The sequence below is a fragment of the Pleurodeles waltl genome, chromosome 12 (assembly GCF_031143425.1).
Source record: "Pleurodeles waltl isolate 20211129_DDA chromosome 12, aPleWal1.hap1.20221129, whole genome shotgun sequence".
NCBI lineage: Eukaryota > Metazoa > Chordata > Amphibia > Caudata > Salamandridae > Pleurodeles > Pleurodeles waltl.
Genome location: NC_090451.1, coordinates 218,237,133 through 218,261,113, shown reverse-complemented (window position 1 = coordinate 218,261,113; position 23,981 = coordinate 218,237,133). Strand labels below are relative to the sequence as shown.

At 49.3% G+C, this 23,981-nt stretch overlaps 1 protein-coding gene across 1 annotated transcript in view; it reads left to right on the top strand.

Annotated features, from left to right (window-relative positions):
• The window catches only part of LOC138268300 (cadherin-1-like), a 76,741-nt gene extending 53,343 nt beyond the window's left edge, over positions 1-23,398 (top strand). Inside the window, exon 4 of the mRNA XM_069217813.1 lies at positions 20,296-23,398. The gene's annotated coding sequence lies outside the window, so the exon portion shown is untranslated. The remainder of the gene's footprint in view (positions 1-20,295) is intronic.
• Positions 23,399-23,981: the final 583 nt, after the last annotated feature.

Sequence of the window (23,981 nt, the reverse complement as noted above, 5' to 3'; positions counted from 1 at the left end):
TCGAATGCAGGTGCTGCAGGTAGCACATGGGGGAGCAGGGGAAGGGCCTCTCGGACGGGATAACACAGAGGAGGCGATACTTAAACGATTTTACTGGCCCGGGATATACGGGGAGATAGGTAGGTTCTGCCAAAATTGTCAGAAATGCCAGCTATATAATCCAGTCACGCAACCCCCAGCCCCGTTACAGCCCCTCCCAATCCTAGAAACTCCTTTCTCTCGGGTGGGAATGGACCTTATTGGTCCCCTCACTCCATCTACTTGAGGGAGACAATATGTTCTGGTGCTGGTTGACTATGCCACTCGATATCCTGAGGCAATTCGCCTCCAGAGTATGCACACAAAGGTAGTAGCTCAGGCTATGATTGAGTTCTTTTCACGGGTCGGTTTCCCTAAAGAGATCTTGACTGATCAAGGCACCCTATTCATGTCCCGACTTATGGGAGAGGTCTGTAAAACATTGGGAATAAAACAAATTAGGACCTCCATATACCACCCCCAAACCGACGGACTAGTGGAACGCTATAATCGGACTATTAAGTCATTACTTAGGAAAAGTATTGCGGAAGACGGAAAGGATTGGGAAAAAAAGTTACCCCTTGTACTATACGCAATACGTACACACACTCAATCATCCCTTGGACATAGCCCCTATGAACTATTATTTGGCCGAACCCCTCGCACTCTCCTAGACATGTTAGTAGAACAGTGGGAAGAGACAGATGAGGAAACAAAGGATCTCCTGACCTACACTAAAAAATTAAGAGAGAATCTGCAGTCAGTTTGGGATAGGGCACATGGTAACCTACGAGAAGCTCAAGAAAGACAGAAGAAATATCAAGATACTAGAAGTGTACTACGTACTCTTAATGTTGGGGACAAGGCACTGATCCTCCTCCCCAGTAGTGAGAATAAATTATTGGCCCGATGGCAAGGACCTTATGAAGTATTAGAACGGATTAACCCCACAACATATAGGTTGGCCCTTCCCCACAGAATCCATCGAGACCAGATCTATCACATAAACCTGTAAAAAAAATGGCAGAAGACAGACGACATACATAAAATTCAACATATCACAACCGATCATAGAGACGACATACCATATCCCTCCTTTTACCCCTCCCAAAACCCAGAGGACAGTATACCTCAAATCAACTCCAACCTGTTGGACCTATATAAAAAGTCCCTCTCACAAATGGTTAAATCCTATGCAGATGTTTTTTCCCAACAACCCGGTCACACTACCTTAACTGAACATAGCATCCACACGAAAAGTGAGGCAATAGCAAGACAAAGACCCTACAGAATCCTCGAGGCCAAGAAAGCGATAATGGAACAAGAAGTTCAAAAGATGTTACGGACAGGTATTCTAGAACCGTCCAATAGTCCCTGGTGTTCTCCGGTGGTGTTGGTACCTAAGCCGGATGGGACTACCAGATTTTGCGTAGACTACAGAAGGGTCAACGTGCTTATTTTGACGCATATCCTATGCCACGCATAGACGAATTATTGGAGAAGATAGGTCACGCCAAGTTCATGTCTACCCTAGATCTATCAAAAGGGTATTGGCAGATCCCTCTAACCAAAACAGACTGAGAAAAAAACGCCTTTGCAACACCTTCCGGGTTGTATCAATTTACCATCTTGCCTTTTGGGTTACATGGAGCCCCCGCCACCTTTCAGAGATTAATGGATATGGTCTTACGACCCCATTACCTGTATGCAACAGCATACTTAGATGACATCGTGATATTTAGTGAAACATGGTCTGACCACCTCCAACAGCAGCGGTATTACAGGCATTAAGGGAAGCCCACTTGACCGCCAATCCAGAAAAGTGTAAACTGGGATGTACGTCTATAAGATATTTAGGCTACATCTTAGGACAGGGGTAGGTCCGCCCTCAAATAGAAAAGTGGAAGCTATCCAACATATCCCAATTCCAATGTCAAAAAAAGACGTACGTGCCTTTCTAGGTCTCGTTGGGTACTACAGACGGTTTATACCCAGGTTTTCTACCATTGCCGAGCCCTTTACTAACTTACTGAAAAACACGTCCCCCAAAACCTTCACTTCGTTGACCGAGGCTAGTATGCGTAGCTTTCTCCAGCTCAAGAATGCCTTATCTACTGATCCTGTTTTATGTTGTCCTGACTTCAATAGCCCATTTTGCTTACAAACTGATGCTTCCGGAGTGGGGCTAGGGGCTGTATTGTCTCAACCACAACCTGATGGTACTACCCGGCCCATCTTATACATTAGTAGGAAGCTACTCCCACGAGAACAGCACTATCCGACCATTGAGAAAAAGTGCCTGGCCATTAAGTGGGCCATTGAGTCCCTCCGTTATTATCTCAGTGGCCGTCCCTTTACCCTCTTGACTGATCACGCTCCTCTCACCTGGCTAGCTCGCAATAAGGATACCAACCCTAGAATCCTGAGATGGTTTCTTTCTCTGCAACCTTTTTCTTTCCAGGTGCTTCATTCTCCAGGCCGAGCCATGGTCCATGCGGATTTTCTCTCCCGGCATCCCGTTACGGAGCGTCATCGACAGACGCTCTCGAGGGGGAGTGTTTGTGATGGGTCTCTCTGATCCAATCCACACTCTCCCCGGACTTGTGCTGACACTGCCTCTTCCGCACCGGAAGTAACCCAGGATGGCGGCGCTAGCATTGGTTACCTGACAACAATGTGGGACTTGACGGGATTCAAAAGACGGCTTCCTCTCCTTTCCAAGGAGAGCGCCGGGAATAGGAGCTGGAAGGCCCCGGAGTATGAGGACACAGAAGAACGGACGATTCAAGAGGACGCCGACACCAAAGACGAAGACGCCGCTCTTTGGAGGAGCGGAACACCGCCGGAGTCTGAGCCGACGGAAATCCTTGAAGAAGACCGCTGACCCCGGGGAGCTTTGCGAAAGAGACGCCACGCTTCAGGAGAAGCGTGGCCACTCCAGGTACGGGTGCGGAACAAGGGGAAGCGGCGGGAGGTAAAAGAGAGGGCGGGGAAGGGAAAACAAAGGGGCACTGCACGGGGAGCACGGGGAGAAAAGGGGGAGAGATTGTGAGGAGAGATGTAAGAAGACACAGAAGAAAAGGGAGAGAGAGAAAGACAAAGACAGTGGAGAGACCTATATATGCATGCTAACATATAACATTAATCAAAAGAGACGAAAGGGAAAAACAGGAAAGGAAGGAAGACTTTAGTATACGAACAACAGGAAAAGAAGGAAAAAAAAAAAGAGAGAAAGAAAAGACAGCGAGGAAAGAAATAGAACAGACCCAAGAGAGAACCAGGGAAGAATAAGAAAGTAAAGAAGAAAAGACAGGAGAAAGGTAAATAGAGACGAGAAGAAAAGAGAGAGAAGAAATAAAAATTCAACCACAACCCCGCACTTACCAGATCTATTTTCTTCTCTTTCCGCACGCTTCCCGCGAGGTCCTGGGAGGGAGAAAAGAAGAAGAAGACGGGAGTTAATATCCAGAAGGAGAAGACGCCCCAACCTACCATAACATAACAACTATCTATGTCTGTTCCCTATATACTGCCTATCAGACCAATAAATCAAACCTACTAAAACAAAAACCTGCGCAGTCTGGTGTCTAGAACAGCCATCCTCGTACACTGTGGCTCCCAGGGCACTTCAGGACAGACAGAGTGGCCCTTACCCAGTGCTTGAGAAAAAGAGTCAGGTCACTTACTTGGTGGACCTGGGCACTAGCAGGACACCCCAGAGGGTGATCCATGTTAACCCCCTTAAGCTCTATAATGATAGGGCAGATATAGTCATGTTGATGGTTACTGATGAGGATCAGGAAGCAGAGAGTGAACCTCTCCCTGACCTCCTCTCCACTAACCCTAAGGATGGGACAGTAGATGGTGTGTTCTATTCAGACACTCTCTCTGCCCAACAGCAAGCTGACTGTAGGCAAGTCCTACAACAGTATGCTGACCTCTTTTCTTTGACCCCTGGTCAGACACATCTGTGTACCCATGATGTGGACACAGGAGACAGTTTACCTGTCAAAACCGAAATATTCAATCTAACCAAGTCAAAGAAAGCATCAAAGTAGAAGTCCACAAGATGATGGAGGTAGGGGTAATAGAGCACTCTTAGAGTCCCTGAGCTAGCTCAGTGGTCTTGGTCCCCAAACCTCATACCATAGATGGAAAGAGAGAAATAAGGTTTTGTGTGGACTACAGAGGACTGAATTCTGTCACCAAGACAGATGCTCACCCCATACCCAGATCAGATGAGCTGATTGACAAGTTAGGTGCAGCCAAATTTCTGAGAACCTTTGACTTAACTGCAGGGTACTGGCAAATTAGGATAGCACCTGGAGCAAAAGAGAATACAGCATTCTCAACACCGGATGGGCATTATCAGTTTACTGTTATGCCCTTTACCTTTAAGAATGCCCCTGCCACCTTCCAAAGGTTGGTGAATCAAGTCATTGCTGGGTTGCTGGCTTGGTATCAAACGTCTCAGAATAATAAACCCACACTGATGCCAGTGTTGGATTTATTAAAAAATGCACACAAAGGGCATCTTAGAGATGCCCCCTGTATTTTACCCAATCCTTCAGTGCAGGACTGACTGTTCTGTGCCAGCCTGCCACTGAGAGACAAGTTTCGGATCCCCTGGGGTGAGCGCTTTTGTGCTCTCTGGGGCCAGAAACAAATCATGCACTGGGTGGAGGTGCTTCACACCCCCCCTGTAGGAACTGTAACATCTAGCAGTGAGCCTAAAAGGCTCAGGCTTCCTGTTACAACGCCCCAGGGTACTCCACCAAGTGGAGATGCCCGCCCCGGACAAGCCCCCACTTTTGGCGGCAAGTCCAGGGAGAGATAATGAGAAAAACAAGGAGGAGTCACCCCCTCAGCCAGGTCCACCCCTAAGGTGACCAGAGCTGAAGTGTACCCCTCCTTGGAAAATCCTCCATCTTGTTTTGGAGGATTTAGCCCAACAGGAATAGGGATGTACCCCCTCCCCAAAGGGAGGAGGCACAAGGAGGGTGTAGCCACCTTTAAAGACAGTAGCCATTGGCTACTGTTCTCCAGCCCTAACACACCCCTAAATTTAGTATTTAGGGGTGACCTTGAACCCAGGAAATCAGATTCCTGAAGGCCTACAAAGAAGAAGGGCTGCCTAGCTGAAAAACCCAGCAGAGAAGAAGGAAGACGACAACTGCTTTGGCCCAAACCCTACCGGCCTGTCTCCAACTTCAAAGAACCTGCACCAGCGATGCACCCTACGGGCCCAGTGACCTCTCCCAACTCAGAGGACTGCCCTACACCTAGGAAGGATCAAGATGTCCTGTGGACAGCAGACCTGTCCAACAAAGAAAGAAGAAACCATCTTTAAAGGGACTCCCACCTCAAACCTGAAGCGTAAGTCCCCACCACTCTGCACCCGACGCCCCTGGCCCGTGTCCAGAGAAACCAATGACCCAGAGAGGACCCCCAGGTAACTTCGACGATGTGTCCACTCTGGGCTGACCTCTCTGCACCCCCACGATGACGCCCCCAGAGGGAATCCCGAGGACCCCCCCGACCGCGACTGCCTGGGACGAACAAATCTGACGCCTAGAAGAAACACTGCACCCGCAGCCCCCAGGCCCGCGAAGAACCGACCACTGGTGCATCAGTGACTAGCAGATGGCCCTCACCGTTGCCCAGTTGATAACTGGCCCGAGAAGTCCCCCTGTGCCCTGCCTGCAAAGTCTGAGTGACCCCTACGTCTCTCCATTGAAACCAATTGAACACCCGAAGCCCTGTTTGCCCACTGCACCCAGCCACCCCTGTGCCACTGAGGATGTGTGTTGTGTGCCTACCTGGGGACACCCAGTGCTCTACTAAACCTCCCTCGTCTGCCCTGCGAGGACACAGGTACTTACTTGCCAGCAGACCGGAACCGGAGCACCCCCTGTCTCCATAGGCGCCCATGTTATTGTGGCTCCTCTTTGACCTCTGCACCTGACCAGCCCGTGTTGGGTGCTGGGTGTTTGGGGTTGACTTGAACCCCCAACGGTGGGCTACCTATCCCCCGGAAACTGAACTTGTAAGTGCTTTACTTACCATAATAACTAAACTGTAGTTACCTCCCCCAGGAACTGCTGAAAATTTCAGTGTCCACTTTTAAAATAGCTTATTGACATTTTATGAAAAACTGTGTTTATTACTGGTTTGCTTCAAAGTTCTAAGTAGTACTATGCAAAATACCTTTCATTTAATGTACTTACCTGCAATCTGAATCTTATGGTTCTAAAAATAAATTAACAAAATAATATTTTTCTATATAAAAACCTATTGGTCTGGAGTTAAGTCATTGAGTGTGTGTTTTCACTTATTGCTTGTGTGTGTACAACAAATGCTTAACACTACCCTCAGATAAGCCTAACTGCTTGACCACACTACCACAAATAGAGCATTAGTATTATCTATTATTGCCTCTGCCAAGCCTCTTGAGGAACCCTAGACTCTGTGCACACTATGGTGGTAATTACAACCCTGGCGGACGGTGTTAAAGCGGCGGTAAGACCGCCAACAGGCCGGCAGTAAAAAAAATTGGAATTACGACCATGGCGGAAACCGTCAACAAAGACAGCCACTTTAACACACCGACCGCCACGGCGGTACAGACAAAACAGCTTGGCGGTCACCGCCAACAGACAGGCGGAAGACAATGTACCGCCCACAGAATCACAACCTACCAATCCGCCACCTTTTCTGGGGTGGATTCCCCGTGGACAAAAACACGGGAGAAACAGGATTCCGAAGGGAAAACGCTCACCTCTACATACCCCACGAGGAATCCGGACGCCACATCCTGCCAGCCCTCATCTTCTTGCTCCTCTACCAGGAGCACGAACGCCAGCGGTGAAACAACGGTGAGTACTGCACCTACGACACAGGGGAGGGAAACACAGACACACACACACGCAACACCCCCACCCCCATCCTCACCCACTACAACACACACACACAAATAAATATTTATTTATACATTATAGCTACACCCCGTAACCCCCCAGGAAGAATGCAAAGACAAAAGGAAATGAGTGTAACCACTGTAATGTATTAAAATCAAGTACGCAAAAATATATATATACACCATAAACAAAATATACACCAAGCTTAGTAGTCCAGGTACTGCTCCAATGAAGTCCGTGGAACACTGGGCCCACATGGTATGGGCGAGGCCCACACAAGATCCCTGACCATGACGGAGAGAACACTGCAGGAGCATCAGAGAGCAAGAAAACAGGCACCTCAGGGGGAGGGAAAGGGGGGGCACCTCAGCCGGTTGAGTCCACAACGCCAAATCTACGAGGGGGCCACATGCCCATTTCCATCCTGGGGAGTGCAAAGCCACAGTCTCTCAAGTCTATACAGTGGGTGGGTTGCCCACTGTGCCATCCTGGGGAGTGCAAAGCCACAGTCTCTCAAGTCTATACAGTGGGTGGGTTGCCCACTGTTCCATCCTGGGGAGTGCAAAGCCACAGTCTCTCAAGTCTCTACAGTGGGTGGGTTGCCCACTGTTCAATCCTGGGGAGTGCAAAACCACAGTCTCTCAAGTCTATACAGTGGGTGGGTTGCCCACTGTGCCATCCTGGGGAGTGCAAAGCCACAGTCTCTCAAGTCTATACAGTGGGTAGGTTGCCCACTGTGCCATGCTGGGGAGTGCAAAGCCAGTCTCTCAAGTGGATGACAGTCTCCACTGGTTCTGGAGGGGGCATGGTGCCCAGAGTGGTTCATTCTGCAAAGAACAGAGGTAGTGGATGACAGTCTCCACTGGTTCCGGAGGGGGCATGGTGCCCAGAGTGCTTCATCCTGCTAAGGACAGAGGTAGTGGATGGGAATATCCACTGGTTCTGGAGGGGGCTCTGTGCCTAGAGTGCTTCATCCTGCTAGTGATGGACTCAGTAGCGTCAGTGCCCTTGGCGGTGCCCTGTTCTGCGGTGCGTGTTGCCACGGTGCCCTGTTCAGCGGTGCTTGTAGTGGCGGTGCCCTGTTCAGCGGTGCTGCCCTGTTCAGCGGTGCATGAGGCGGCAGTGCCCTGTTCAGCGGTGCTTGAGGCAGCGGCCTCCTTTTCAGTGACTCAGCTGCTGGCGGTCCTCTCTGTCCCAGCGGGGCTTGTGCTGGCGGTCCTCTCTAGCCCAGCAGGGCTTGTGCTGGCGGTCCTCTCTAGCCCAGCGGGGCTTGTGCTGGCGGTGGCCTCCTGGGCAGCGGGGATGATGGCGGTGGCCTCCTGGGCAGCGGTGATGATGGTAGTCTCCTCCCCGTGCTGCTCTTCCCAGACTTTCTGGGTTTCTTGTGGCCTTTTCCCACCTTGGAAGGTGTCGCAGCTGACTCCACACTCCCACCGGGACCCCTGGGAGCGGCTTTGGTGGCTGGAGTATTCCCCCTCTCCCGCCGGGCACTGGCCAACTTTTGATGCTTGACAGGTGAGGGACTGTCCGTGCTGTGGCTCCGTGCCACACTGGCTGCCCTGGTGGCCGGTGCACTCCAGATTTCGGTGACTACAGGCACCACTGGTCCCGGAGATGTTGTGGCTGAGGTGCTAGGTTGGGACCTGGAGAGTCGGGCCCTAGGACACGGACGGGGCGGGGGATGTGTGGGAAAGAGGTCAAGGTTGGACAGGAAAAGTTTTTGGGAGACACTGGGACGGGTAGCTGAAGGGGGTTTGCGAGTGGAGGAAGAGGTTGTGGTTGTAGGAGGTGTTCGTTTGGTGACTTTGGGTGAAGGTGCATGCGCTGGAGGCTGTCGTGAGGTGGATGGCTGTTGGGTGGGTGTGTGCCTGCGTTTGTGTATCTTGGGAGGAGGCGTCACAGACACACTGGGAGAGGACACAGGGGACATGTGAATGGTAGTGGGGTGGTGACTGCACATGAGCGGGGTGTGGTGGTGGGTGTGCTGGTGATGGCAGTAGTGGCTGTAGATGTAGTGCATGCAGGTGTGAGTGTAGATGAGACTGGGACGGAGGAGGGAGACGAGGAGGAGGGGGACACAGCGGAGGCAGTGGATGTTGGTGTGTCTGCATGTGTGTGATGCTTGCGTGAGTGCCTGTGGGATGTGTGGTGCTTATGTTTGCCTGAGCTTCCCTTGTGTGTTGACGTGTGCATGCTGGTCTGAAGGTGTGCTTGGGATAGGCTGGGGTACAGGGGATTGGGTCTGGGTGGAGGAAGTTGGAGGGGGGAGGCTAGAGACAGGGACAATGGCTGCCATCAGTGCTGAGGCCAGAGTCTGAAAAGCTCGCTGAAGGGCCGCCTGACCAGAATGAATGCCTTCCAGGAATGCATTGGTTTGTTGCAACTGCCTTCCGACACCCTGGATGGCATTCAAAATGGTAGACTGCCCAATAGTGAGGGACCTGAGGAGGTCAATGGCCTACTCACTGAGGGCAGCAGGGGTGACTGGGGCAGGGCCTGAGGTTCCTCGGGCGAAGGAGATGGCCACCCACCTGGGTGAGCGGGCACAGGAAACACGCTGAGGGGCTGCTGGGAGGGCAGTTCTGGTAGGGGTGGTGGCTGTACCTGTTGTTGGGGTGGGCACAGAGGTGTCCCCCACCGCCAGGGAGCTTCCATCAGAGGAGGAGTCGCTGTCTGTGGTCTCCCCTCCTGTCCCCGTCGTGGTGCTCCCCTCGCCCTCCGTCCCACTGGCGCCCTCACCCTCAGTGGATTCGGCCTCCAGGCCCCTGTGGGATGCAGCTCCCTCCGTCGCTGGTGCCTCTGCTCCTCTGCCAGATGATGGTAATGCACATAAGGACAGGGTGACAAAGCAAAAAGTGGGGGAGAGACAGAGGATACACTTGGTCAATACTGTTGGCGTACACAACACACAGGGAGCAGCCCTATGCACTAGGCCATGCCCAACCAGTTACTAAGATAGGCACCAGCCCATGGGGTACAATGCCTAACACCATCAGCTGCGCACCAGAAACCCACAGGACCCTGCCCAGTAGTAGGTGCCAACTATCACTATTGGGGTAGGAGTGCTTCAGAGCCTGCCCAATATGGGACCTACCCTGCTATCTTTGCCCTGGTCTAGAGGCACCCATAGCACACATCCCCCACCCAGGTAACTCTTAACGTGCGCAAAGTCAGGAGTCAGATTCTGTACTCACCCCCTTGTGGCTGCTGTGATGCCTTCAAGCGCCAATCCAACTCTAGATGGGCCACCGCCAGGATGCGGAACATCAGGGGGGTCATGGTGCGACGGGCACCTCTTCCTCGTTGGGAGGCCAGCCGCAGCTGGGCCTCCGCCGTCTTCTTGGCCAAGCGGCGCAGGTCCTCCCATCTCTTGCGGCAGTGGGTGCTCCGCCTGTCAAAGACCCCCAGGGCCCGCAGCTCCTTGGCGATGGCCCACCAAATACTCTTTTTCTGGTGGGCACTGACCTGCAGGGAAAAGACAGCAGAAAAGGGAATTCGTCAACCATCAGACTCATGGCCCACCAGATCCCTCCCATACCCTGATGCACATACATTGACCACCTTACATGCTGCACTCTGGCCAAGACGCCTCTACCCCCCTACATGTTGCTTACATACACAGCGCTCCATACATTCATGCCCACACATCATGCTCACAGTGTACTCACCTGATTGTCTGGAGGGCCGTAAAGTAATGTGTACTGGGGTAAGACCCCATCCACCAGTTTCTCCAACTCCTCCGCAGTGAAGGCAGGGGCCCTTTCCCTAGACATATGAGCCATAGTCGGTTCCAGACACAGGTCACAGCAGCACTTGCAGTGTAGGTCCTCTCCTGTTGAAGGTCAGGTAGCAAGTGAGTGGATAGATAGAAAATGGCGGTGACGTCCGCGGCGGTGCTTACCGTCACTGCCGGCGTAGATCGCCATTGCCTTCTGGAACCCACAGGGCCCAATGATAACCAATTTGAAGTTGCGCGGCGGTCATCGACCGCCTACTGCGACAGCGCACTACGCCAGCGCAATTACCTAATTTCCACTTGTCCCTCCTCACAGGTAAGGCATCCGCCATTTCAGGGGGGCACAGGGCATGGCACCTAACTGCGTCACAGCAGACACTGGCACAGCAACTGATTGTCAGATTCACATTTTGTTTCTATAAAAGTAAAGAAATCAACATTAGTGCAATAGATGTGGGAATATGACCCTCTGCTCACCGTTCTCTTCCACAGGCTTCAACCGCTGACGCTGAATATGAGATGGCGGCATCCTCCGGTGTACAGACCCCTAGTGGACCTTGCAACAATGGAGGACAGACACATTAGCATTAAATACAGACCTTATCGTGCCACAATCCAAGAACTGTGTGCCCAATTGGAGCCAGACCTGATGTCAGCTATCCGCCAGCCCACAGGTATCCCCCCTCCAGTGCAGGTCCTGTCAGTGCTCCATTTCCTGGCAAGTGGTTCCTTCCAAACAACAGTGCCCATCGCATCAGGGATGTCTCGGCCAATGGTCTCCAAAGAGTTGACCAGAGTGTTGTCTGCCCTGCTGAAACACATGCGCAGCTACATCGTGTTCCCCCAGGTGGAGGATTTGGCTACAGTGAAAGCTGACTTTTATGCTGTGGGTCATATCCCCAATATCATTGGTGCCAATGATGGTACACATGTGTGCTTTTGTACCCCCCCCGGTGAAATGAACACGTTTTCAGGAATAGAAAAAGCTATCACTCTATGAATGTGCAGTTGGTGTGTTTGTTGGACCATCTCCCATGTGAATGCCAAATATCCTGGCTCTGTGCATGACGCCTTTATCTTGAGGAATAGCAGCATCCCATATGTGATGGGCCAACTCCGGAGGCACCAGGTGTGGCTAATAGGTGAGCCTAAGGTCCCCACACACTATGAGTAGGTGTCTGGGTATGGGGTTGTCCCTAAGGGTTAGCGTGTGTCTAACTCGATACTTGGAGGTGACTCTGGTTACCCCAACCGCTCATGGCTACTGCCCCCAGTGAGGAATGCCTGGACAAGGGCAAAGGAATGTTACAATGAGGCATATGGGCGTACAAGAAGGATTACTGAAAGGACCTTCAGTCTCCTGAAGGCCAGGCTCCGGTGCCTCCATCTGACAGGTGGCTCCCTGTACTACTCACCCAAGAAGGTGTGCCAAATCATCGTTGCATGTTGCACAACCTGACCTTGAGACGCCAGGTGCCTTTTCTGCAGGAAGATGTGCCTGGAGATGGTCTTGTGGCAGCGGTGGAGCCTGTGGACAGTGAGGAAGAGGAGTCAGGAAGAAGATGTTGACAACAGAAGCAATATATTTCAGCAGTACTTCCAGTGACACACAGGTAAGACACTGTACGTTCACTTTACATTTCAGTTATCTGTTGGACATTGTACAAGGCAGCCTCTTACCCTATGTCTATGGCCACTGACTGTACCCTTTGGCATCTTTATTTTCAGATCTATGTGCCCCACTCTGGCTCCTGCTATGTGTACTGCTGCCCACCAAAGGTCATTCCAAAGTATATTTCACTGTACATTTGAGTTGCAATGCTTTGATAAAGTTGTACTAATACATTTGTGAATCATTTGACAGACTCCAGATTAGTATATGTTCCAAGGGTGTTTATTTAGGTGCTCATAAGTAGAGGGGGATGTGCAATGGGCTGAGCTGATGGTGGAGGAAAGTCCCGGGTAGAGTCCAGTCTCTTGGTATCACAGGTGCATTGTCCAATGGGGCATAGGAAGGGGAGTAATTGCAGTTCCAGGTGGACAGGGTGGCAGAGTGGGACAGAAGGGTGACAATCAGGAGAGTCTTATTTCCTGGTGGGGGTCTTGGCAATGTTCTCTCGCTTTTGCCTGGATTGCAGGGATCGTTTGCGGGGTGGTTCTCCTTCTCCAGGTGGTGGGGTGCTGGTGGCCTGTTGTTCCTGTGTGGGGGCCTCCTGTTCACTAGCGCTGGCGCTGGCGGAGGTGGAAGGCGGTTCATCAGTGTGGCTAGTGTCAGGCGCTCGTTGTTTTGCCACTGCCTCCCTCATGGTCTTGGCCATGTCAGCCAGCACCCCTGCAATGGTGACCAGGATGGTGTAGATGTTTGTTAGGTCATCCCTGATCCCCAGATACTGTCCCTCCTGCAGCCGCTGGGTCTCCTGCAGCTTGGCCAGTATCTGGCCCATGGTCTCCTGGGAATGGTGGTATGCTCCCAGGATGTTGGAGAGTGCCTCGTGGAGAGTGGGTTCCCTGGGCCTGTCCTCCCCCTGTCGCACAGCAGTCCTCCCAGATTCCCTGTTGTCCTGTGCCTCTGTTCCCTGAACCGTGTGCCCACTGCCACTGACCCCAGGTCTCTGATCATACTGTGTTTGTGGGGTTGCCTGGGGTCCCTGTAGTGGTGGACACACTGCTGATTGACGTGTCCTGGGGACAGAGGGATGGGCCCGCTGGGTAGGTGCTGTGCTCGTGTTTCCAGAGGGGGGCTCTGTGGTGGGTTGAGACTGTAGCAGGGGAACCGACTGTCCAGAGGTCCCGGATGGGCCAGGTTGGTCATCCTGATCCAGACGTGCAGAGCTGCTGTCGTCACTGTGGGCATCTTCATGGGGGGCTGGATGTATCTGGCACGTCCTCTCCGGGGACGTTGAGTAGTGGTCCTGTGGGGATGCAAATGCAGTGTTCATGTATTTGTGTGTGCCATCTTGTGCATGGGTGTGTTTCCCTGTATGGTTGTGATTTCCCTGTCAGCTTGGCCTTGTGTGAGTGGTGATTTTGTGGGCTGGGTGAGTCTCTTTACTGGGTATGCTGTGGTAATAGGTGTCAATGCAGGTCTGTGTTGGGGGTCCATGCTTTGGTGTTGCATGCGGGGCTTGGTATTGGGATGGGTGGGTTGTGGTGGTGGGGTATATGTGAGGTGTTGGAGTGATTGGTGTGACGGTAGAGGTAGGAGTTTGTGATGACATGCAAGTTGGGGGTGAAGTAGTAAAGATTTGACTTACCAGAGTCCAGTTCTCCTGCTAGGCCCTCAGGGTGCATGACCGCCAGGACTTGCTCCTCCCATGTTGTTAGTTTTGGGGGAGAAGGTGGGGGACCACCGCCAGTCCTCTGTATGGCTACCTGGTGTCTTGCAACCATGGAAAGCACCTTCCCCCGTAGCTCGTTCCACCTCTTCCTGATGTCATCCCTGGTTCTTGGGTGCTGTCCCACGGCGTTGACCCTGTCCACGATTCTCTGCCATAGCTCCATCTTCCTAGCAATGGACCACTGCTGCACCTATGATCCGAATAGCTGTGGCTCTACCCTGATGATTTCCTCCACCATGACCCTTAGCCCCTCCTCTGAAAACCTGGGGTGTCTTTGGGGTGCCATGGTTGTGGTGTGAGTGTATGTGTGAGGATGTGTGGGGTGATGTGTTGGGGTGTATCCTGTGATGTGTGTGGATGGTGTATGGGTGATGGTGTGCTGTGCCTCTGATTGAGTGGTTGCTCCTGGCTTGTGTCTCTCTGTGTTGGCAATCTTTTTTTTCGTTGAAAGGGTTGTGGGTGTGTTTTATAGTGGTGTGGGTGCGGTGTGTGTATGTGTGTCAGGTGTGTGTAGTTTGAATTGTCCAATGTGGTGGTGTTTTGTAAATGTGGGTGTATTTTGAGCGCAGCGGTGTGTACGCCAATGGTTTACCGCGATTGAAAGACCGCTGCGGTGATTCGTGGGTCATGATACTCTGGGCATATTCCTGTTGCGTAACAGTGTGGGTTTGGATATCGCCAATTTATCACGGACCTTTGGGCTGGCGGACTTGTGTGGGTGTCTGTATTGTGGCAGAATTCTCAGTGTGGGTCGTAATACCCATAGCGGAATACCGCCGCTGGCACGGTATGTTGGCGTCCGTCAGCACGGCGGCCAGGGTTGTAATGAGGGCCTATATCTCATTTTGATACAGTATATACAGAGCCAGCTTCCAACACTCATGTAGAGAGCCGCAAAAAGATTTCATTTACCTCTGATTAAACAATCTGATTGCTTCTTGAAAGACTTTAAAGATCCTACCAAGAAACCTATTATGGTGATCCCAATAGTGGATTACTACCTCTGAAGATTAAACAATCAGATTTGCTTTTTGTATGACTTTAAAGAGCCTACCTAGAAATCTATAAGAGCATTTTCAATTGTGGATTACATTTGGGAGGAAGGCATAAAAATCATGAAAAATACAGCCACAGTCGCTGTCCTGCCAAAGACTGACAAAGAATACAAGGCACCAGAGAACTTGCCTGCATGTCTGGTTCGACACACAAAGCCAGATTCGGAAGTGACTCAGGCAGCTTAGTCCGAATATCCTTCAATGCCCACATCAACCCCGCAAAAATCCTTCAATGCCATATCAGCCCTGCCTGACACGGAAGGTAGACGCCTGGCTAATACCGGCAAAAGTTTTTCTACAATGTCAGTGAGGACGGTTCGAGCGGCCAATTCACAAGCAAAAATGGCCAGGTACGACAGACAATTGTAGTCAGAAGTTGCCGCATTTATATAGATCTTTTGCTTGAAGATAAAAAAGAGGAAGCACAGAAAATTCTGCAGAAGGGAGAGAGATCCTCTTCAGAGATCAAAGATTGGGCTACGGATATAGCATCAACATGATTCAGACAGGAGCTGCGGTGCTAAAACAAATATCATTCAGACCTCAAGTACAGAGCAAAATTTTAGATATGTCATATGACAGAGAGGCATTGTTTGGAAAACATATTGACGGTACTTTGCAGACAATGGCCCTCATTCTGACCTTGGCGGGCGGCGGAGGCCGCCCGCCAAAGTCCCGCCGTCAGGTTACCGTTCCGCGGTCGAAAGACCGCGGCGGTAATTCTGACTTTCCCGCTGGGCTGGCGGGCGGTCTCCTTCAGACCGCCAGCCAGCCCAGCGGGAAAGAGGCTTCCACGATGAAGCCGGCTCGGAATCGAGCCGGCGGAGTGGAAGCTGTGCGACGGGTGCAGTTGCACCCGTCGCGTATTTCACTGTCTGCGCAGCAGACAGTGAAATACATTTAGGGGCCCTCTTACGGGGGCCCCTGCAATGCCCATGCCAGTGGCATGGGCACTGCAGGGGCCCCCAGGGGCCCCGCGACCCCCCCTACCGCCATCCGGATCTCGGCGGTCCGACCGCCGGGATCTGGATGGCGGTAGGGGGGGTCGGAATCCCCGCGGCGGTGCAGCAAGCTGCGCCGCCGCGGAGGATTCAATGGGGCCGCGGTACACTGGCGGGACCCCGCCAGTGGTGCCGGTCCGACCGCGGCTTTACCGCCGCGGTCGGAATCCCCATTGGAGCACCGCCGGCTTGTCGGCGGTGCTCCCGCGGTCCTCCGCCCTGGCGGTCAAAGACCGCCAGGGTCAGAATGAGGGCCAATGTGTGCTGACACAGATACCACAAAATTCTTGGGCACCTTGCAAATAATAAATACCTTTTCGAGGAGCATGTGGAAGAGGTTTGTTTTCATATAGAAGGGGCTAGAAAAAGTATTAACACTATCAGCCCTTTCAGCAGCAATACAGGCCTTCTTACCAACAACAGCCATATTGATCACCACCACCAGCAGCTTACATGAAGCAAGCACCTAGAAGAAAACAAACATCACAGGAAAGAGACACTGGCAGAAAGAAGTGACACTGCAGGAGTGCCTGTTGTACTCCTTACAGATCACCAACCTGTTGGAGCAAAAATGTCCAACTTTTATCATCGATGGAGACAAATAACATCGGATATATAGGTGTTAGATCTGATCACATAATGTTGTACTTTAGAATTCATACAAACACAGCCAAACACTCCCCCAAAGGGAGTGCACTCACCTCATCCACTTTGAAAAGAATTGTTCACCATGCTACCGAAAGGAGCTATAGGGAAAGTACCCCGTTCTAAAAAAGGAATGCGTTTTTACTCCTGTTTTTTCTTCATAAATAAGAAATTAGAGTAATGACGACTCATTTTGGATCTCAGGAAGTCAAACAAATACTAGAAGAAACAGTCCTTTCACACGGTAAGCCTTCAAGACATCCTGCATCTCCTCAATCATGGAGATTACATGAAAACTTTAGATATACAGGATGCTTACTTTCATATTCTCATCCATCTGAAACATTTCAAATTCCTCAAATTCAGGGCAGCTGGCATTCACTATCAATTCAAAGGCCTGCCATTTGGGCTCAAATCTTTACAAAATGCATCTTTACAAAATGTCTAGCTTCAGCAGCAGCCCACCTAAGACAACAAAGTTTCCAGCCATTGCCGTACCTCGACGATTAACTGATAAAAGCACCAACTGTCCATCAAGCGTCGAAGCCTACAACGGCTTGTCTGACATTGTTCGAAAACTTGGTTTTAGCCACATATCATTAGAAGTCCTTGCTACATCCATCAACAAGGATAATGTTCCTAGGAGCAATTCTAGATACAATCCAAAACAAAACATTCTTATCACACCAAAGGCAGAAAAGGTCATTAACATTAGCACACATCCCATTGAAAAGAAAGTCTGTTTCAGTACGCCTTTTCAATTCCTTCTAAGGATGATGTCCTTTGACATCTCACTAATACCTTTTATCAGTCTGAGAATGAGGCCTCTACAGAAAGAATTGGACAAGCAATGGATTCAAATAGAAAGATCATTCGACAATCTCATCATGATCACTGTAAGCCTGACAAAAGCTCTACCCTGGTGGACAGAAGCAGACAATCTTTTATCAGAACTACTTTTCTTACAACCAGATACCCGACTACATTATTACCACAGTTGCCTCCCTGGAGGGTTGGGTTGTCCATTTACAAGACATACAAATAAGTGGGAAATGGTCTCCGAGTCAGTAGAAGATGAATATAAATTTGTTAAAGCTCAAAGCAATTTAATTAAGTCTCCAAGCATTCATGCCAAGGATAATAGGCTCATCAGTGTTAATACGCACAGACAACACCACTAGTATGCACTGTGTGAACAAACAAGGGGGCACAAGATCTCTGGCCCTATTCAAAGACACTCAAAGAATATGGAAATGGGTGTTAACACATCAAATAACATTGCAAAAGGAACATGAAACAGGTACGCATGACACTTTGGCAGACACACTGAGTAGAACCAAAAACAATGCCACGAACGGGAGCTCAATCAGTCCACTTTGAACAAGATCGTCCAACAATGGGGCAAACCAACACTGGATTTCTCTGTGAAACAAGGGAACCAGAAATGCCAATTTTGTGTAAGCTGGCACTCTCCAAAAGGGTCGTGGGGCAATGCGTTTTCAATTAGATGGTCAGGGAGCTTTGCATACGCTTTTACGTCAATCCCTTTAAGACCCCGGCTCCTCAGCAAAACGAAGACACAGCCATGTCAAAAAGGGTTGAGGGGGAATGCATTTTCAATCAGATAGTCAGGGAGCTTTGCATACGCTTTTCCCTCAATCCCTTTAATACCCAGGCTCCTCACCAAAATTAAGACAGAGCTATGTCAAATTATTTTGGTTGCTTCAAGATGGCCCAGACAGCAATGGTTCACAACACTGTTACTACTCAGAGACAAATCGCATTCAGCTAAAACCTCTACAGCACTATGGACAATGAACCACAACTAAGTACTTCATCGGATCCCAACTTCCATGCACTTATCTGCCTGGCTCCTGAATAACACAAGTTTGCAAGTATAAACATCCCTCAAGAATGCAAAGACTTTCTTGCAAGAGCCAGAGCTAACACAATAATGTAGCATATAAACTAAAGTGGAAGCATTTTTGTTTATGATGCCAGAAAACGAATATTCACTCTATCGCAGCATCACCAGAGCAGAGTTTATCCCATCTTTTATCATTGGCAAAAATCAGGTTTCGTTCATGCGTGTATTAAAGTGCCTCTAGCAGCAATCTCCAGGTACAGATTGGGTCACCATGCTTATGGTCTAATAGAATCATTAAACAGTTCCTTAAAGGTCTTTTAAGAGTTTTCCCTCCATAAGGTCTCTTCCTCTGGCTTAGCAACTTAAAACAGTACTTTCACAACTAATGAAGAGTCCACTTGAATCTATGCACAGGGTGGAGGTCACATTTCTAACGTGGAAAGTGGGACTGTTGTTGGCTCTTCCATCAGCCAGAAGAGTTAGTGAAATGCAAGCCTTCACAATTAAATAAACTTTCTTACAGTTTAAGGATGATACTGTGATTCTTAGAACAATTCCCAGGGTCATTACCAAAGTCCCTATGAATGTTTGTCTTAATGAATCTATTGTACTAAAGATTTTCTTTCCGAATCCACAGAAAGAAGCAGAGAGATCGCTGCATATAGTGGATGTAAAGAGATACGTGTGATTTTATTTGCATTGCACCAAGCAGTTCGGAAAGACAGACCAACTGTTAATAGCATATGGGAACCATCACAGAGGTGGTGCAGTTTCGAAGGCAAGCATAACTTTGTGGATCTCAGCTGCTATCCAATTCTGCCATTCCAAGACCGGACAAACAAGGTCAATGCATACACTACTAAATCAGTGTCTACCTCAACCGCTATATTTGCTGGGTTGACTCTTGAAAGTATATGCAGAGCAGCAACATTATTGCTTGGAACCGTCACAACGCAATGCAGTGATGTGGCTGTGAAACAAGCAGTGTTACGCCATTTATTTCAATAATGTGAGCACTGTTCATGTTTATACCCACCGTCTGCTATGGTGTTCTTTTTATGATGATCTTATAAATACTCCAACTGCTATCCATTCTAATTCAAGCATGTAAATCTATGAAAGATTTAATACTGGAGAAGAAAATAAGTTGCTTACCTGTATCTATTGTTCTCCAGTATTGGTATCTTTCATAAATTTGCATGCGATCCACACTCCTCCCCATACATGTTCCCCTTATTATATAATTATTTAGTTCCCACTAGTGCTTAAAGATCTGAGGGTAGATGCCTCTGTGAAGAGTGTTCTAGAGGGTGCTGTCGCCTGACTGGCTGGAGTTTGGTTTTTCATAAATGATGTGGAGAAGCTAATCCAATGAATGTCTTTCAACCATTATAAGCTAGGTGTGCTTTACTGTACTGCTTTAGAAGGTACCGTGGGACTCCCACTTCGACGACAGGGAATGACTCAAGCATGTGAATCTATGAAAAATACCAATACTGGAGAACGGTAGTTACAAGTAAGTAACTTTTTTCATACTGTTTAATGCTGGACACTTGGTGTTAATGTTGTTTTTGCACCTTCATGCAGTGTAAATATAGAGGCATAATTTCACTGGTATCAGTGCAATCTACCTAAGATGGCTGCTTGTAAACACATACACTATACTTAAGATACACCATTCTTCTGGATTAACTTTGATGTATTTGCTCCTCCCACAGGTTATATCCAATGATGGGCAGCAGGAACCCCAAGGATTGGCAACTTTAACATTACGTCCCACACTTAGCAGAAAGAAGAGAAATCTAATCATTCCTCCTATCTCTGTATCTGAAAATGAAAGGGGGTCTATGTTGAATTAAGTATACTTCCTTTGCCATATAACTGTGAACTTCTACATTACTTACTCCACCACCATCATTTTACCACCACAAGCCCCTGAGTGGTATTGACGGTCACATGGTTAAAGCCTACTTCCATATGCAGGCATGGTGCAGCCTATGGTGACAATAGGCAAGATTCTTGGTGCCCATAGACAGATTCATATGAACGCATTGTAGCTCATGCTCCTTCTTTTGTTCCTTCCTCCAGGCCATCGGAAAGGACTGTGCACCAGTAGAGTGCTCCCAAAGTGCTGTGGCAAAAAAAGGAATGGACATCACACAATTAATGGCTCAGTTAATTTGGACAACCCCTGGCTTTACTGAATTAGTAATGACGGGACATGTTGGGCGTTCATTGGCAAGTTACAGGAAATACCTTTCTGGGGGATGAAGTCCACCTTGGCCCTAGGCGATTCCCAGCCATGACAATAGACAAGCATAACCCTCATTTGCTTTAGGTTCTACTGGCTTCTCACCTGTACAATGAGGTTACTCTTGGCGTAGGCGATTCTCATCCATCGGAAGCAACTAACACTCCTCTATCTGGGCACTGCTTAAGGCTGAATTCCCCCAAGCAAGTTGTGCCACCATAACCAGCTAGTTCATCCCTCTCAACCCTAACTGCATGGATTGTCTGTGGATTTGTAACAACTAGCCTTGCAGACTGCCAGTCATCTGGACTGGACTAGGGTAGAGTGGTGCCCAAGTCCCTTTTACCCCACCAAGAGGGCTGGAGGACTAGTAATATTGGCCATTTAATGGTCCTGCTACCGGTCTGCCCACTGCATTGCCCAAGGGGACCAGGGCCAATCTGGATCTTCCAGAGCGTGGTAGAAAGTGAGTACATGAAAAGGCTTCTCCAGAGGATCATTCACCACTGGCTCAATCTGGCCTACAGTCCTTGTCCAGCTTGTAGAATAAAGTCCCTGATGCATGTCCTCATTATGAAGGCAGCTCCCTCAGGAGCACTTTAAACGTCCTCCCTTCCCATGCTGGGTTCTCCCAGTGTGACACTTCCTGGCTGTAGAGCTTCTCAGCATGTAAACTGAAAACCAGGTAAACTTGTCATTGATATAAGGACTTTTGTAGTTATCCCACACCCTCTAGGTGATACTGCTGCACTGCCATCAACTGGCACAAGAAGATCCAGTGCACAGGTCATTCTCACCTTGCATATCTGGATATGCACACTGTAGTAGGATAAACAGGGATAGAGGGGCCCCAAAGGCATTATTCTTGGGCCCGGAAACTGGAAGGAACAAAAACAACAGAAAGGACGGGGTAGGACATTTTAAAAAGCTGGGAAGCAGGCTCAAACCAAACCACCAATGTACCACTCCGTCCATCAAGGCGGTAACAGCCGCCGGGCTGGAGACTTCCAGCCAGGCGACCGTCACTAGCCCGTCCGCGGGATTATGATCCTGCATACCGCCATTGTTTTTCGTGGCTTCCTTACTGCCACAAAAACTATGGCAGTAGGCACTATCAGTGACAGGGAATTCCTTCCCTGTCACTGATAGGCGTCTTCCCCACCCCCTACCACTCCCCAGGTTCACCTCTCCTCCCTCTCCAGACCCCCCACGACATACACGCACCATCGAACACATGCATTTACACTCATACCCACATTCATCCACGCATGCATACATCCATTCACACACACATCCACACACTTGCATACATACATGCACACACGCATTCACACAACACAACATACATGCACTCACACATTCATACATGCACACTCACGTCCATGCGCACACAAACATACACACACACCCCTACACACACAACACCCTCCTCCCCTGTCGGAGCATCCAACTTACCTGATTTCAGGGGGTCCTCTGGCAGGAAACGGGAAGGGGCGCTGCTGCCAGCAGCAGCATCCGCCAGCAGAACACTGCCAGGCCGTATCATGTGTCTTGATACGGTCTGCAGCGGTCTACTGGCGTGGCGATGCTGCTGGCAGTAGCACCACCTTACCGCCATTGCCGCAGCCAGAATTCCGCCATCCTTCTGGCAGAATTCTGGCTACGGTCATAATTTGGCAGACGGGTGGAGGCCGCAGCAACAGTATTTTGGCGGCTGTCACAGCGGCGGTAGGCGGTTTTTACCGCCAATGTTATAATGAGGGCCATAATCTTCTACTGGCTTGACTCTGTGGAGCATGGTTTTCTGTTCCTCGCTAGATTTAGTAAATTTATTGCAAAAATTGGTCTTCAACTTTTTCCATAGTCTCTCCTCCATTTCACTCCACACCCTCAGAATTTGTAAGGTAGGGACCCCATCAATTTTTAACCCTTCAATGAGATTCATGTTACTCAGAGAAGAAACGCTGTAGGTGAAATGAGACCTTTAAAAGTTAATTCCTATGAGCACAACAGTAAACACTTACCTCACTTAATTTGTGTGTCCCAAGTAGGTCTTTGTCAGCTCAGGCACATGAGGAAGGCTGGTTTGCCCCTTGGTTTGCTTCTGAATTTTAGGCTAAGATATGTAAGAAAAGGGAGTTTTACACAGATCATCGTGTGATGAATTGAAATATGCAAATGCTAGCTTCTTCATTATTACTCTTGTCTCGCAAGGGTTGTTTTTTTAGCACGCATATGTTTTTACCTTGCATGCCATTACTATTCATTATTAGTCTAGGTAAGGTAAGTATTAGTAAGGTAAATTTAAATAAATATGTTTATATACATATATATTTTTTAATCTTTTCGGGAGGAGACCCTTCCAAGCCCCCATACTTACCTTGAATGCATGGTAAAGGCATGCGTGGGTAAAGGCCTATACGTGGTAAATACGTGTGTGGTAATAAATGCATCGTAAATGTACTGCAAGGTAAAAATCTTGCTGCCCTTAGTGTCATTATATTCCGGGCAGTTTTTCCAGAGGCATGTTGGTTTCTCATATGTTGGCCACAAACGCATTAAACCATGAATCTGCCTTTTTAAAACTGAAACCTGTGTCCTGCAGATTAGGCAAGATAGGTCTATATCACAAGGCATGTATGATAATTTTAAGTGATAACTTGTTTTTTTATATAGGCCTACATACTGTATTTCTACTGTGTCTAAACGTTATAAGAACAGCAGGTGCCACTATTTGCTGGCGAGTGTGACTGAGTAAAAAATCACCCGGGCTACCTGGGGTTGAGAATCGACCAATAAGCCTGTTCCGTCCCAGGATACTTTTTTGGTTTAGGTGCTGTAGAAATGCTAAGGACAGAGCTAGACACTAATCAGGGATGTATCACCTATGCGCAACTATGTAACTTAACCTTCCATCTCTTGGCCTTCATCCTAACCCCGCCCTCTACGTTCCATGTAATGGCAAAGAGAAATGGGCTACAATCCACTTGTTACAATGTTCACTTCTTCAAATGGTGGCCAAGCCTTTCTCGTCCTAGGACGTCCCTCCCTGCAAAGAGAAGGTTGTGCTTTATTACGCAAGGTTAATCACAATAAGACTACTCATTCGTCCTGTTATTTGTCAAGGACAGCTGAACCTTATACCCAGTGATC